Genomic DNA, 17,606 nt, shown 5'->3' with positions numbered 1-17,606 from the left:
TCCTGTGCTTGCACCTCATTTAAGACTTGCGCTGTTCTGTGAATACTGTATTTTGCCTCTTTAACATCGTTAAAAAAGACATTTAATTGTCATATTTTACAGAACACTTTTGTAAATGTACCGTAATGTCTTTAGTTCCCTGCCAAGATTTATGATAGGAAGATGAGATTCACATGAATTAGGCCAGCCCAGGGTAATGTTATTATTCTGTAACGGCTACTGCTGGGGCCTAAAGACTTTTTCTGATCCAGTTTCTGCCTACTAGTCAAGTTTTCCAGGTAGTTTAATGTTGTGCTAAAAAAAAAAAAAAAGCATTATGTAAAATCCATTATCGTGGATCATCATCGTACTCAGCAACTACTGTATATAACCTCAGGGATAATTCTTACTCCCTTATTTCCTTATTTTGTTTTCTTCTTTTCCCAAATTCATCTAAACAAGTATACTATGTGTTGTTACACAAAAACTGTAAATAATTAAAGCACCAGCATGTGCAACACACACGCACACGCACCCCCCCCCCCCCCCCCCCCCCACCCCGATGTGATTCTCTAATAGTCAAATGGTTGACTTTCATGGACAATTCAATTTGTACAGGTATATAGAAGTGTTTGTGGAAACCCTCTGATTGCTCACACAGACAGGACCAGCTAGAGTAGTGTGCATTGGTCACATCTGTACCGGGAAGAGAGACAGATGGGAAGAGAAGAGGATCATCCATCATCCCACAAGCCCCTAGGGAAAAAGACTGAGCAGAAGCAGAGTAAACTCCTGATTCACACATACAACATCCAGCTGACTATACTGTATATACCAAGTAGGCACAGCACACACAGCAAAGTCTGCTAGGGTCCAAGAATACATTATTATATTTTAAAAATGTAATATGGTCACGTGTATATATAATACATCTTTACATACCATGCAGTCACGTCTCCTAGAGATCATGGATTCTAATTTGATTATTAACCTATATGGTTTGCATTCTACACAGCCTGTATTCTATGAAAAATAGCAAAGGATTTGCCTTATTAATACATAGGATATGTTTACAGGGTCATTATAGTTTATTGCACCCTTACAGGCTCGGTTGGGGTCCTGCTGGGTTCTCCACGGGGAGAGTCTCTCAATTGTCTGCATTGTTCTAGTGTTTAAATTGTTGACTGTGTTCTATAAACTCCATATTCTGGTTAGGACAGTGATGGCATTCAGAGATCAAGGAAAGGATAAAGGTCATCTAGTGGAGTTACCTTCTGTCTACTGCTCAGGTTCATGAACTCTTACCCCTTGAACTAAGACATACAAGACCAATACTGAGCTACACATACAATGAAGCATATGTTAACCATTTGTCCAGCGACCCGGTCTAGGCCTCATCGCCCTGGTAACCAACCTAGAAGACTCTTAGGTATATGGCATCTTGACATTGGAGACCATGATACTCCACTGTGAGATCTCACTGGTTTGAAGAAAGTCAGCCTTGTGGTTTTTTTTTAACCATCAATGGTTTTATAGTCTTTCATAGGGTCTGTTTTAAGGTCAAGAATTTTTCATTACAATCTAGGTCTTTCTGGGTAGTGACAACTATGCAAGCTGGGTAATTTGTTCCAGTGCGAGAGAAATCTGAGTGGGTGATCTTGTATGGTGAGAAAACAATCTATCACAGTCATCTGCGGCAAGTTTCATGAACCAACAGGCTGCAATAGAATCCAGTCTCCTGTGTGCATAGAGGGCGCTATAGCCGAACACAGTGTTTTGTCTCTTTTTTTATTACTTGAGTAAGTTTCTGGCTGATTGGAAATTCTGTTACTTTATATTTGTGAAAATAACTGATGAAAATATTGACTATATGTTGCACAATATAGTAATATGTTTCTGGTTTTTGCTTATTTCTACAAACTATCAAAAATAATTAATCCAAAAAGTAAATCGTTCCAATAAAATATTATGTCTAAGCAACTTTTTTTTATTTTGTTTGCAACATCTGGAAATCTTGATGATTCTGTCCCACCATGACCCTAACTGTGTGGAGTTTGTATATTCTCCCTGTGCTTGCGTGGGTTTCCTCCGGGTGCTCAGATTTCCTCCCACAATCCAAAAATATACTGGTAGCTTAACTAGCTCCCAACCAAAAATAACCCTAGTGTTAATGTGTGTGCGTGTACATGTGGTAGAGAATATAGATTGTAAGCTCCACTGGGGCAGGGACTGATGTAAATGGCCAAATATTCTCTGCAAAGCGCTGCGGAATATGTGTGCACTTTTTAAATAACTGGTAATAATAATAATGATTCTTTGCTTGTGGCAGTCAACACCCTGCTTCATTGCATCAAGGAAACAGGCAATAACAGGTTATAGAGAAAACAGAATTTGACAGCAGATAAGAACCACTTGGCCCATCTAGTTTTCCCCTTTTTTTAATCTTTAGGTAACCTCAACCCTGCTTGATAAAAGAAAATGGGGCAAACAATAGGTTGTTGATGTGTTCTTGCTTGTCTGATCCACCTGCAAAGATACTGGGGAAATGTTTAGCTTTTGTTTGTGGACAGGGCGATCCTAACGTATAAGCACACTGGGTAGCTGCCCAGTGCCCCACAAATTTAGGGGCAAGGGCAGATGGTGGTCACACAATCACAGGGGGGTTGATGCATCATTCTCTACCTGCCTACCAGTAAATGGCTGTCAGCATGCTGATTGGTGGATGGCTGCAGCTATTCATCAATCAGAGTGCTGACAGCCTTTATTTATTTATTATTTATTACCAGTTATTTATATAGCGCATGCATATTCCGCAGCGCTTTACAGAGAATATTTGCCCATTCACATCAGTCCCTGCCCCAGTGGAGCTTACAATCTATATTCCCTATCACATGTACACACACACACATTCACGCTAGGGTTAATATTGTTGGGAGCCAATTAACCTACCAGTATATTTTTGGATTGTGGGAGGAAACCGGAGTACCCGGAGGAAACCCACGCAAGTACGGCAAAAAAAAATACAAACTGCACACAGTTAGGGCCATGGTGGGAATCGAACCCATATGGAAGCATGTGGACAGACGCGCAGGACCACAGGAGGGCATGTTATGATTATTTTTAAAACTGGGTCCCGTTAATGGGTGTGTAGGGGCGTCAGTGCATTGCTTCGCTCACGGCCTACTATGCTGTTAAAACAGCCCTGTACAGTATGTGGGCACTAGGACGGTTCTGGTATGAATGGTCGACCATGTTAAGGTCGACAGTCATTAAGTGGACCACTATTGGTCGATATAGACATGGTCGACATGGACTAATAGTCGACACATGAAAATGTCGACATGGATTTTTAACTGTTTTTGGTATAATTTTTTCTGTAACAACAGAAACCCCAATTAGTGTACCGTGTCCCCTTGCATGCGGGCAAGGTGCCTCGCTCCGATACCACTGCGCTCGGCACAGGTTACCATTCCCATTTGTAGTCCACATGGATGGCAAAGTATGAAAAAGTAAAAAAAAAAAAAAAAAAAAATTAACAGCCATGTTGACCTTTTCATGTGTCGACATGTCCCATGTCTACCATTTTAATGCGTCGACCATATGTCCTTGTCGATCATGTCAATGTCTACCAATAGTGGTCAACCCAATGACTGTCGATCTTAACATGGTCGACCATCCAAATGGATACCCCCTAGGACCTGGGCAGTCTTTTACCTCATGATGGTCCCCATATGCGATATTCCTCCAGCCTATCCACATAGACCAGATGTTACCTATCAGGACTAACAAATAGGCACATCTCCTACAGAACACAGGAATATTGTGATGACTGTGTGGGCAACCCTGGCAATATAGTATGTAAGAATACAAGTATTACAAAATATACACATGAGCAATAGCAATAATAGTACATAGCAGCGAGAAGGGGGTGTCCAGCTGGCTTAAACCATTATTCTCTGATACAACTGATCACACTACACCAGCACCAGATGTGTAAGTGCACCTCACAGCAATGCGGGTGGCACTTGATATGCCGGCTGTCGGGATCCCATCGCTCTGCATACTGGCGCCGGAATCCCGACAGCCGGCATACTGGCAACTATTTTCCCTCTTGGGGTGCCCACGACACCCCTGGAGGGAGAATAAATAGCATGGTGTACCACCGTGACTGCAGCGTGGTGTGTGCAGTGAGCCCGCAAGTGGCTCTTTTGCGCTCGCCCCGCTGCCTGTATACCGGCGGTCGGGATCCTGGCGCCGGCATACCGTAGTAGACCCCAGCAATACTATGTCACTCGTACAGTAGGATCAGGAGCTAAGAAAATCTGTAAGAGGTAATAGGGTGTGAGTTGCCGGAGGTGCGTGACTTTGTGCGAGTGTGCCTGTTTTTTTTTACAGCAGAAGTAATTTACATGGCATAGCCAACCTGGTTTTGCCTTGTAAATGAATGTGCAAGTTTGCCTATTTTTTTTCAAAGCAGCAAAGTCCCACACCTCCTGCAACTCGTAGGCTATTACATTTATCCGGAGGTATGTAGAACCAGATCTGGCGGAACATGGTAAGCCCGGTAAGTTCTACTGCGCTGAAATCTTTTCTTTTTTTTTCATTGTTGGTGCTGTTCCACCTTACATGTCCTTCTCTCTAAGGGAGCAGTGTGTGGGGCATCTGAGCAAGCTCGAGGATACTAGAGCATTTTATCTACACAATTTAGGATAGTAGAGAAAGATGCCATCAATATTTCTTAGCAAGAATCTTCTGATTAAGTCGACAGCTGATATGAGCCAAGCAGGAAAAATAATTGCTACTGATTGCTTTATGAATACTCTTACTGCAACAGTACAAAATTGACAGAAAGGGATCTTCTTAGATGGCGCTGTAATCCAAATATATGTTGTGCCGGTGACGATTTGTAGAGTCTAGAATTTTGCAGTATATCCATAATGTCTTGGATCATCAGATCAGTCAAGGATATATTAGCTATGAGGAACGTGTCCTCTATGAGGAATTAGGTAATGTACAGTATGTGAGTGAAAGAGTGAAATGTGAAATAGCAGCTACAGTAACTAGTGTATATTTCCTGTGTTTTCACTAAGGTGCATCTGGTATCTACCCAACACAGGATAAGTAACAGTCAATCAATATTATACCATCACTTTAGCAGCATGCAGCCTTTCCCCCTGATAAGTGATTTGCAGTTGCACATAGTGGGTCTGATTCATGTTTGTAAGCATAGCAAGAAACAGGTAACTAGATTTCTCTAACGTCCTAGTGGATGCTGGGGACTCCGTCAGGACCATGGGGAATAGCGGGCTCCGCAGGAGACAGGGCACATCTAAAAAAGCTTTTTAGGTCACATGGTGTGTACTGGCTCCTCCCCCTATGACCCTCCTCCAAGCCTCAGTTAGGTTTTTGTGCCCGTCCGAGAGGGTGCAATCTAGGTGGCTCTCTTAAAGAGCTGTTTAGAAAAGTTTTTTTTTTTAGGTTTCTAATCAGTGATTCCTGCTGGCGACAGGATCACTGCAACGAGGGACTTAGGGGAGAGACTTGCAACTCACCTGCGTGCAGGAGGATTGAAGTTTTAGGCTACTGGACACTGAGCTCCAGAGGGAGTCGGAACACAGGTCAGCCTGGGGTTCGTCCCGGAGCCGCGCCGCCGATCCCCCTTACAGACGCTGAAGAACGGCAGAACGGAGGTCCGGAAACAGGCGGCAGAAGACTCCTCAGTCTTCATGAAGGTAGCGCACAGCACTGCAGCTGTGCGCCATTGTTGCTACACGGCTCACTGATCTCGGTCACGGAGGGTGCAGGGCGCTGCTGGGGGCGCCCTGGGCAGCAATATAGATTACCTTAGAGGCAAATAAATACATCACATATAGCCATTAAGGCTATATGTATGTATTTAACCCAGGCCAGTTTTCCTAATAACCGGGAGAAAAGCCCGCCGTGAAAGGGGCGGAGCTTATTCTCCTCAGCACTCAGCGCCATTTTCCTGACCAGCTCCGCTGGTGAGGAAGGCTCCCACTCTCCCCTGCACTACAGAAACAGGGTTAAAGAGAAGGGGGGCATAAATTGGCGATATAATTATATATTAAGAGCCCATATATAGAAACAACACCTTCTAGGGTTGTTATATACATTATGGCGCTTTTGGTGTGTGCTGGCAAACTCTCCCTCTGTCTCCCCAAAGGGCTAGTGGGTCCTGTCCTCTATCAGAGCATTCCCTGTATGTGTGTGCTGTAGGTCGGTACGTGTGTGTCGACATGTATGAGGAAAATGTTGGTGAGGAGACGGAGAAAATTGCCTGTAATGGTGATGTCACTCTCTAGGGAGTCGACACCAGAATGGATGGCTTACTTATGGAATTACGTGATAATGTCAACACGCTGCAAGCCGGTTGACGACATGAGACAGCCGGCGGACAAATTAGTATCGGTCCAGGCGTCTCAGACACCGTCAGGGGCTTGTAAAAACGCCCATTTACCTCAGTCGGTCGACAGACACTGACACGGACACTGACCCCAGTGTCGACGGTGAAGAAACAAACGTAGTTTTCCTTTAGGGCCACAAGTTACATGTTAAGGGCAATGAAGGAGGTGTTACGTATTTCTGATACCACAAGTACCACAAATAAGGGTATTTTGTAGGGTGGGAATAAACTACTTGTAGTTTTGCCTGAATCAGATAAATTAAATGAAGTGTGTGATGATACGTGGGGTTCCTCCGACAGAAAGTTATGGGCGGTATACCCTTTTTCCCGCCAGTAGTAAGGGCGAGTTGGAAAACACACCTTAGGGTGGACAAGGCGCTCACACGCTTATAAAAACATGGCGTTACCGTTTCCAGATACGGCCGCCCTCAAGGAGCCAGCTGATAGGAAGCTGGAAAATATCATAACAGTATATACACACATACTGGTGTTATACTACGACCAGCAATCGCCTCAGCCTGGATGTGCAGCGCTGAGGGGGCTTGGTCGGATTTCCTGACTGAAAATTTTGATACCCTTGACAGGGACAGGATTTTATTGTCTATAGAGCATTTTAAGGATGCATTTCTATATATGTGTGATGCGCAGAGGCATATTTGCATTCTGGCATCAAGAGTAAATGTGATGTACATATCTGCCAGACGAAGACACGACAGTGGTCAGGTGAGGCAGATTCCAGACGGCATATGGAAGTATTGCCGTATAAAGGGGCGGTCCATTGGACCTGGTGGCCATGGCAACAGCTGAAAAATCCACCTTTTGTTACCCCGAGTCACATATTGGCAGAAAAGGACACAGTCTTTTCAGTCTCAGTCCTTTCGTCCCCATACGGGCAGGCGGGCGAAGGCCAGTCATATCTGCCCAGGGGGAGAGGAAAGGGAAGAAGACTGCAGCAAGCAGCTCATTCCCAGGAACAGAAGCTCCTCACGGCTTCTGCCAAGTCCGCAGCATAACGCTGGGGCCGTACAAGCGGACTCAGGTGCGGTAGGGGGTCATCTCAAGAGTTTCAGCAACACTCGCAAGGGAACTCCGGGATCCTACATGTAATATCCCAGGTGTACATTGGAAATTCGAGACGTCTCCCCCTCACACAATTCACAGGCTGTATTCCCAGCAGGTGATAATCAAAGTACCCTTCTTACAACAAGGAAGGGGGTAGTATTCCACACTATATTGTGGTACTGAAGCCAACCGGCTCGGTGAGATCTGAAATATTTGAACACTTACATACAAGCGTTCAAATCAAGATGGAGTCACTCGGAGCAGTGATAGCGAACCAGGAAGAAGGGGACGATATGATGTCACTGGATATCAGGGACGTTTACCTACAGGTCCAAATTTGCCCTTCTCACCAAGGGTACTTCAGGTTCCTGGTACAGAACTGTCACTATCAGTTCAGACGCTGCCGTTTGGATTGTCCACGGCGCCCCGGGTCTTTACCAAGGTAATGGCCGGAATGATGATTTTTCTTAAAAGAAACATGGACGCTTTCCTGATAAGGGCAAGGTCCAGAGAACAGTTGGAGGTCGGAGTAGCACTATCTTAAGTAGTTCTACGACAGCACGAGTGGATTCTAAATATTCCAAAATCGCAGCTTTTTCCGACGACACGTCTACTGTTCCTAGGGAAGATTCTGGACACAGTCCAGAAAAACGTGTTTCTCCCAGTGGAGAAAACCAGGGAGTTATCCGAGCTAATCGGGATCCTCCTAAAACCAGGAAAAGTGTCAGTGCATCATTGCACAAGAGTCCTGGTAAAAATGGTGGCTTATTACGAAGCAATTCCATTCGGCAGATTTCCCGCAAGAACTCTTCAGTGGGATCTGCTGGACAAATGGTCCGGATCGCATCCTCAGATGCATCAGCGGATAACCCTATATCCAAGGAAAAGGGTGTCTCTCCTGTGGTGATTACAGAGTGCTCATCTTCTAGAGGGCCGCAGATTCGGCATTCAGGATTGGATGCCGGTGACCACGGAGGCCAGCCTGAGAGGCTGGGGAACAGTCACACAAGGAAAAAATTTCCAGGGAAGTGTGATTAAGTCTGGAGAATTCTCTCCGCATAAATAAGCTTAGAGCAAATTTATAATGCTCTAAACTTAGCTAGACCTCTGCTTCAAGGTCAGCCGGTATTGATCCAGTGGGATAACATCACGGCAGTCGCCCACGTAAACAGAAGGGCGGCACAAGAAGCAGGAGGGCAGTGAAAACTGCAAGGATTTTTCGCTAGGCGGAAAATCATGTGATAGCACTGTCAGCAGTGTTCTTTCCGGGAGTGGACGACTGGGAAGCAGACTTCCTCAGCAGGCATGACCTCCACCCGGGAGAGTGGAAACTTCATAGGGAAGTTTTTCAACATGATTGTGGACCGTTGGCAAAGACCAAAGGTGGACATGATGGCGTCCCGCCCGAACAAAAAACGGGACAGGTATTCCGCCAGGTCATGAGACCTTCAGGCGATAGCTGTGGATGTTCTGGTAACACCGTGGGTGTACCAGTCTGTGTATGTGTTCCCTCCTCTGTTTCTCATAACCAGGGTATTGAGAATTATAAGACATAGAGGAGTATGAACTATACTGGTGGCTCCGGATTGGCCAAGAGGGACTTGGTACCCGGAACTTCAAGAAATGCTCACAGAGGACTAAGGGCCTGGGGAGCTAAGAAGGGACTTGATTCAGCAAGTACCATGTCTATTCCAAGACTTACCGCGGCTGCGTTTGACGGCATGGCGGTTGAATGCCGGATCCTGAGGGGAAAAGGCATTCCATAAGAGGTCATACCTACCCTGGTCAAAGCCAGGAAGGAGGTGACCGCACAACGTCATCACCACATGTGGTGAAAATATGTTGCGTGGGTGAGGCCAGGAAGGCTCCACGACGGAAATTCAACTAGGTCGATTTCTACACTTCCTGAAAACAGGAGTGTTTTGGACCTCAAATTGGGGTTCATTAACATTTAAATTTCGGCCCTGTAGATTTTCTTCCAGAAAGAATTGACTTCAGTTCCTGAAGTCCAGATTGTAAAGGATGTATTGCATATACAGCTTTTTTGTGCCCCTAGGGGCACCGTGAGATCTCAACATAGTGTTGGGATTTCTTAAAATCATATTGGTTTGAACCGCTCAAATCTGTGGATTTGAAATATCTCACATGGAAAGTGACCATGCTGTTGACAAATATCTCACATGGGAAGTGACCATGTTGTTAGCCCTGGCCTCGGCCAGGCGATTGTCAGAATGGGCGGCTTTGTCTTACAAAAGCCCATATTAAAATTTTCCATTTGAACAGGACAGAACTGGGACTCGTCTCCAGTTTCTTCATAAAGGGGTGTCAGCGTTTTCACCTGAAACAACCTCTTGTGGTGCCTGCGGCTACTAGGGACTTGGAGGACTCCAAGTTACTAGACGTGGTCAGGGCCCTAAAAATATATATATATATATATATATATAGTTAGGACGGCTGGAGTCAGAAAGTCTGACTTGCTGTTTATACTGTATACACCCAACAAGCTGGGTGCTCATGCTTCTAAGCAGTCTATTGCACGCTGGATTTGTAGTACAATTCAGCTTGCACATTCTGTGGCAGGCCTGCCACAGACGAAATATGTAGATGCCCATTCCACAAGGAAGGTGGGCTCATCCTGGGCGGCTGCCCGAGGAGTCTCGGCATTACAACTTTGCCGAGCAGCTACGTGGTCAGGGGAGAACACGTTTGTAAAATTTTACAAATTTTGATACTCTGGCTAAGGAGGACCTGGAGTTCTCTCATTCGGTGCTGCAGAGTCATCCGCACTCTCCCGCCCGTTTGGGAGCTTTGGTATAATCCCCATGGTCCTGACGGAGTCCCCAGCATCCACTAGGACGTTAGAGAAAATAAGAATTTACTTACCGATAATTCTATTTCTCGTAGTCCGTAGTGGATGCTGGGCGCCCATCCCAAGTGCGGATTGTCTGCAATGCTTGTACATAGTTATTGTTACAAAAATCGGGTTATTACTATTGTTGTGAGCCATCTTTTCGGAGGCTACTTCGTTTTGTTATCATACTGTTAACTGGGTTCAGATCACAAGTTGTACGGTGTGATTGGTGTGGCTGGTATGAGTCTTACCCGGGATTCAAGATCCTTCCTTATTGTGTACGCTCGTCCGGGCACAGTACCTAACTGAGGCTTGGAGGAGGGTCATAGGGGGAGGAGCCAGTACACACCATGTGACCTAAAAAGCTTTTTTAGATGTGCCCTGTCTCCTGCGGAGCCCGCTATTCCCCATGGTCCTGACGGAGTCCCCAGCATCCACTACGGACTACGAGAAATAGAATTATCGGTAAGTAAATTCTTATTAAAACCATGTTGCACTGCAGGTGGGGCAGATGTAACATGTGCACAGAAATTTAGATTTGGGTGGGTTATATTTTTCTCGAGCAGGGTCCACAGGTTATCCACAGGATAACATTGGGAAATGAGGTAGCAACAGTCAGGGCCGTAACTAGGTGTGTGCCGATGGTGCCTTGCCCACAGCGCAACTGCACTGAAGGCGCACCATCTGGCAGCACACCCCCGTACGTCCGTTTACGCCAGGCAGTAACTACTTAAAGTTCCACCTCCACGTGTGTCCTGCCTCTGCAAGGGAGTGGGATCGCTGTAGTAGCCGCCATGTGCACCTTCCCCCTGTCCCGCCGTCTCTGTTGTTCCTGAGTCCTGCTCCGTGCTGCCGCTGTAAAGGGCTCCCCTTACCCTGTCCCTGAGCTCCACTGGCGCTGCCGAATGTCTCCTGCTGCCGCTGAAGAGTGCTCCCCCTACCCCATCCCTGAGCTCCGCAGGCGCCGCCATCTGTCTCCTGCTGCCTGTGAAGAGGGCTCCCCCTACCCCATCCCAGAGCTACTCTGGCACTGCCAGAGTGTCAACGCAGCTGCCAGCTCCCGTACCGCATGCTGTGGATGCTGGATCATGACCCCCCCCCCCCCCCTTTCCGCCCCAGGTGAGACACACACACACAAACACTCTCACTGTAAAAAAAAAACACAAAAAGGGGGACTCTGTTACTGTAATGTGTAAAAAAAAGGGGGACTATTACTTTAATATGTAAAAAGGGGGACTCTGTTACTGTAATGTGTAAAAAAGGGCGACTCTGTTACTGTAATGTGTAAAAAAAAGGCGACTCTGTTACTGTAATGTGTAAAAAAAGGGGGACTCTGTTACTGTAATGTGTAAAAAAGGGGGACTATTACTGTAATGTGTAAAAAGGGGGACTCTGTTACTGTAATGTGTAAAAAGGGGGACTCTATTACTGTAATGTGTAAAAAAAAAGGGGGACTCTGTTACTGTAATGTGTAAAAAAGGGGGACTATTACTGTAATGTGTAAAAAGGGGGACTCTGTTGCTGTAATGTGTTAAAAGGGGTACTCTATTACTGTAATGTGTAAAAAGGGGGACTCTTACTGTATTGTGTAAAAAAGGGGGACTCTGTTACTGTAATGTGTAAAAAAGGGGGACTCTACTGCCATAATGTGTAAAAACTAAAAGGGGGACTCTGCTGATGTAATGTGTAAAAAAAAAAGGTGGACCGATGCTGTTTCTTGCACACAGCGCTAAAATGTCTAGTTAAGGCACTGGTGACAGTGGATTGGCACAAAACGATCAAAGCTTTTAATAATATATAATAATAATTTTATTTATATAGCGCTCTTTCTCCAATAGGACTCAAGGCACTTAACAGATACATAGCATAATATAGTACAGAAAATAATACAGAAGCATGAAGATACTAAAAGGGACATTATGGAAATGCTTGAGTAAACAGAAAAGTCTTGAGTCTACTTTTAAAGGATTCTATAGTTGGGGCCTCTCGCACTGTGCGGGGAAGTGAGTTCCACAGAGTCGGAGCCGCATGACTAAAAGCTCGACCCCCAGATGAATTACGGTAGATTCTAGGTACTGCTAAAAGTCCTTCATCTACAGATCGCAGTAATCGAGTGGGGCAGTATGGGGTCAGAAGCTGTTTCAGGTACCTTGGGCCTTGGTCATGTAATGCTTTGAAACTCAGTAAGCCAATCTTGAAGATGATTCGCCATTTTACAGGCAGCCAGTGAAGGGAGTAGAGGATGGGTGTTATGTGGCTAGAATGGGGCTGGTTGGTTAATAGCCTGGTGTCACAATCCTGACTGTAGGTTTTATATTTGGTGACTTACCCCTGCCATCTGTCCTGGATCCTGTGTCTTTTCACTCACGGAGTTAAACAGCTTGTCAGTTTTCCTGAGTTCTCTGCCTGAGAGGTAATAGTTAATTAGCTCCACCTGTGGTGATCTCCTGTGTGAGGCTGAATTCAGTAATCTAAAAGCAAGCATCCTGTGTTTAGCAGAAGTCCAGGCTTCAGTGTTCTCTTGGCCTGCTAGGCCTCATTCTACATCACAGCCTTGGCTAGAGTAGTCACATGACAGTGACATCACCTAATCCTGCCCACCAATCATCAAGGACCAGGAAGTATAAATCAGGAGGCTGAGTTGGAATCTGGGCCAGTTCCTTGTGTCACATACAGCCTTGTGTGGGTCTTAAGCTGAGCTCCCTAAAGGTAACCTTTGTACCTAAGTTCCTGTGGAAACTCTGCTCCCTTGTTACCGTTTGGTTTACTTGTGTGTTGCCATTTGATTTCACCATTTCCCTGAGTCTCAATGTAAAGGTACAGCTGCAATGTTTCGTCTTAAAGGCACAGTACTGAATTCCGTGTTCTCCCCTGAAAACCACAGCTGTCGTGTTTCAGTTTTACTGCTGTTGTAGTTGGGATCTCCAGGGCTCAGTACCTCGTGCCTCAGCATCTCCGTGCCTCAGCACCTCCGTGCTTCCAGCATCTCTGTGCCTCGGTACCTCCGTGCCTCAGTACCTCCGTGCCTCAGCACCTCCGTGCTTCCAGCATCTCTGTGCCTCGGTACCTCCGTGCCTCAGTACCTCCGTGCCTCAGCACCTCCGTGCTTCCAGCAACTCTGTGCCTCGGTACCTCCGTGCCTCAGTATCTCCGTGCCTCAGTGCCTCAGCACCTCCGTGCTTCCAGCACCTCCGTGCATCAGTACCTCCGTGCCTCGTTACCTCCGTGCCTCCGTGCCTAGGTGCCTCCGTGCCTCAGTACCTCTGTGCCTCAGCACCTCCGTGCTTCCAGCATCTCTGTGCCTCGGTACCTCCGTGCCTCAGTATCTCCGTGCCTCAGCACCTCCGTGCTTCCAGCACCTCCGTGCATCAGTACCTCCGTGCCTCGGTACCTCCGTGCCTCAGTACCTCCGTGCCTCAGTACCTCCGTGCTTCCAGCACCTCCGTGCCACAGTACCTCCGTGCCTCAGTACCTCCGTGCTTCCAGCACCTCCGTGCCACAGTACCTCCGTGCCACAGCACCTCCGTGCCACAGCACCTCCGTGCCTCAGTACCTCCGTGCCTCAGCATCTCCGTGCTTCCAGCACCTCCGTGCCTCAGCACCTCTACGCACCTCAGTGCCTCCACGCACCTCAGTGCCTCCACGTACCTCAGTGCCTCCACGTACCTCAGTGCCTCCACGTACCTCAGTGTCTCCACGTACCTCAGTGTCTCCAAGCACCTCAGTGTCTCCAAGCACCTCAGTGTCTCCAAGCACCTCAGTGTCCGCAAGCACCTCAGTGTCCGCAAGCACCTCAGTGTCCGCAAGCACCTCAGTGTCCGCAAGCACCTCAGTGTCTCCAAGCACCCCGTGCCCTTTAGCACAATTATACCTGGTATTCTTCACTGATTCATCGGTGCCTTTCCAGTTCTGTCTTTCAGGAGACCTTCAGCATGCCTCCTGTCTGCCGACCTAATCCTGCATGAGGAGAAACTAGATTCGGCCATCTCTGCTGCGGTTCCTCTTCCCAGTCACCGGAAGAAACCCAGAGTCCACAACAGTCCCAAACCAGGTCAGTGGTAGTATTCATATAATCCTCCAGTCGCCCGCACAGACTTCACTAACACCGGGTTCACAAAACCTTAGTCATGACAGTAGGAACTGGCCACATGGACCCGGCCGAAAGTGTTTGTCTGACGCATGACCTCCTAAGCAATATTGCAGGACGCTTGGAAGGTCTGGAGTCGACTCAGCATCGATTGGCACAGTGTCTGCAGCGGAATTCGTCCTCCAGAGATTCTATGACCCTCTGCTCTAAGACTCCTGACCAACTGCAGATTTTCTACCAGATGTTACTACAGTTACAAGAACTTTTGCCTAGTATTCTCTCTGTGATGCCTGATCTCCTCAGGAATACTACCAACGTTGTTGATCCTGTTTTGTCCCATCCAGTTAATAGAGTCTCTTCCTCTGCGCAAGGGAAAGTTTTTCATCAGAGCTATCCACGGCCCAAGCTCTCTGAAGCTGAACGTCAGCGGCGTAAGGAGCTACATCTCTGTCTTTACTGTGGAAATTCTGGTCATTTTGTTAAAGACTGCATTCTTCGCAAGCCAGGTAATAGTGACAAATCTCAATATCATAGTGCTCATGTCTACAAGTCATCCACAGTATCCGATTCTTCTGCTGCTGACGGGGGTATCAAGAAGGCTACTCTTCTGAGAGAGACTCAAATTTATGACTGGGGTCCGGTGGTTAAAAGACCTTATCCCAAGTTGGGTGTCCAGAGAAGAATGTTCAAGCCATTTACAGTCACAGAGGAGTCCGTGTCCACAGACCCAGGAGGGGCGTTTTCAGAGCGTCCAGCCCCAGGAGGGGCGTCTTCAGAGCGTCCAGCCCCAGGAGGGGCGTCTTCAGAGCGTCCAGCCCCAGGAGGGGCGTCTTCAGAGCGTCCAGCCCCAGGAGGGGCGTCTTCAGAGCGTCCAGCCCCAGAGAGTCTACAGAGTGCTGCCCAGCCAGAGATTCTACAGAGTGCTGCCCAGCCAGAGATTCTACAGAGTGCTGCCCAGCCAGAGATTCTACAGAGTGCTGCCCAGCCAGAGATTCTACAGAGTGCTGCCCAGCCAGAGATTCTACAGAGTGCTGCCCAGCCAGAGATTCTACAGAGTGCTGCCCAGCTCCGTGAAGAGGGGGCTCTTGCCTCAGCCCAGCCCCGTGAAGAGGGGGCTCTTGCCTCAGCCCAGCCCCGTGAAGAGGGGGCTCTTGCCTCAGCCCAGCCCCGTGAAGAGGGGGCTCTTGCCTCAGCCCAGCCCCGTGAAGTGGGGGCTCTTGCCTCAGCCCAGCCCTGTGAAGAAAGGGCTCAGCCCGTCCCGGTTCCAGCCGGTCCAGCAATACTCCAGGCCCTGCCTGGTCAGTCCGTCCCGGTTCCAGCCGGTCCAGCAATACTCCAGGCCCAGCCTGGTCAGTCCGTCCCGGTTCCAGCCGGTCCAGCAATACTCCAGGCTCCGCCTGGTCAGTCCGTCCCGGTTCCAGCCGGTCCATCAATACTCCAGGCTCCGCCTGGTCAGTCCGTCCCGGTTCCAGCCGGTCCAGCAATACTCCAGGCCCAGCTTGGCCAGTCCGTTCCGGTTCCAGCCGGTCCAGCAATACTCCAGGACCAGCCTGGTCCGTCTCCTTTGGCTCCAGCCAATTCAAGTATCCTTGGATCCAATCCAGTCCTACTCGTCCAGCCAAAGCTTTCTTCAGTTTCATCCTCTAAGCTTTCGTCTGATGGTTTTCCACCTATCTACTTTGATGGAGATTTATTGCAATATGCCGCTCTGGTTGAACAATTTCTCTCTCGGATGGAGTCTGATCCTTCAGGTGCAGTAACTCTTTCCAACGTTACTCGATATCTGTTCCTGGCATTCAGAGGAAGAGCTTTGGAGTGGGCCAACATGCTCTTTGAGAGTAATGATCCTGTGTTCCATGACTTACAGACTTTCAGTAACGCTGTAGTTAAAGAATTTAGTCCTAAACCTTTGGAATCTGCATCAACGAAGGTCCTAAATTCTTCTGTATGAATTTCTCAAGTTCCTCTAAGATTCAAGATGGGTGTCCGGAGTCCACCCTTGAAGAGGGGGATACTGTCACAATCCTGACTGTAGGTTTTATATTTGGTGACTTACCCCTGCCATCTGTCCTGGATCCTGTGTCTTTTCACTCACGGAGTTAAACAGCTTGTCAGTTTTCCTGAGTTCTCTGCCTGAGAGGTAATAGTTAATTAGCTCCACCTGTGGTGATCTCCTGTGTGAGGCTGAATTCAGTAATCTAAAAGCAAGCATCCTGTGTTTAGCAGAAGTCCAGGCTTCAGTGTTCTCTTGGCCTGCTAGGCCTCATTCTACATCACAGCCTTGGCTAGAGTAGTCACATGACAGTGACATCACCTAATCCTGCCCACCAATCATCAAGGACCAGGAAGTATAAATCAGGAGGCTGAGTTGGAATCTGGGCCAGTTCCTTGTGTCACATACAGCCTTGTGTGGGTCTTAAGCTGAGCTCCCTAAAGGTAACCTTTGTACCTAAGTTCCTGTGGAAACTCTGCTCCCTTGTTACCGTTTGGTTTACTTGTGTGTTGCCATTTGATTTCACCATTTCCCTGAGTCTCAATGTAAAGGTACAGCTGCAATGTTTCGTCTTAAAGGCACAGTACTGAATTCCGTGTTCTCCCCTGAAAACCACAGCTGTCGTGTTTCAGTTTTACTGCTGTTGTAGTTGGGATCTCCAGGGCTCAGTACCTCGTGCCTCAGCATCTCCGTGCCTCAGCACCTCCGTGCTTCCAGCATCTCTGTGCCTCGGTACCTCCGTGCCTCAGTACCTCCGTGCCTCAGCACCTCCGTGCTTCCAGCATCTCTGTGCCTCGGTACCTCCGTGCCTCAGTACCTCCGTGCCTCAGCACCTCCGTGCTTCCAGCAACTCTGTGCCTCGGTACCTCCGTGCCTCAGTATCTCCGTGCCTCAGTGCCTCAGCACCTCCGTGCTTCCAGCACCTCCGTGCATCAGTACCTCCGTGCCTCCGTGCCTCGGTACCTCCGTGCCTAGGTGCCTCCGTGCCTCAGTACCTCCGTGCCTCAGCACCTCCGTGCTTCCAGCATCTCTGTGCCTCGGTACCTCCGTGCCTCAGTATCTCCGTGCCTCAGCACCTCCGTGCTTCCAGCACCTCCGTGCATCAGTACCTCCGTGCCTCGGTACCTCCGTGCCTCAGTACCTCCGTGCCTCAGTACCTCCGTGCTTCCAGCACCTCCGTGCCACAGTACCTCCGTGCCTCAGTACCTCC

General features: G+C 48.0%; 1 long non-coding RNA gene across 4 annotated transcripts in view; it reads left to right on the top strand.

The window, feature by feature from the left end:
* LOC135050634 (uncharacterized) overlaps window positions 1-17,606 on the top strand; it is a 109,635-nt gene that overhangs the window by 31,159 nt on the left and 60,870 nt on the right. For 3 of the 4 annotated variants that reach the window (XR_010241707.1, XR_010241708.1, XR_010241705.1), the window contains one exon: window positions 598-911. The exons of the other annotated variant lie outside the window; for it this stretch is intronic. This is a non-coding gene — a long non-coding RNA (uncharacterized LOC135050634). Of the gene's footprint in view, window positions 1-597; window positions 912-17,606 lie in introns of those variants that run through there. 4 annotated transcript variants of the gene reach the window in all.

The sequence above is a fragment of the Pseudophryne corroboree genome, chromosome 2 (assembly GCF_028390025.1).
Source record: "Pseudophryne corroboree isolate aPseCor3 chromosome 2, aPseCor3.hap2, whole genome shotgun sequence".
Lineage (NCBI taxonomy): Eukaryota > Metazoa > Chordata > Amphibia > Anura > Myobatrachidae > Pseudophryne > Pseudophryne corroboree.
This window is presented reverse-complemented; position numbering and strand designations above follow the sequence as displayed.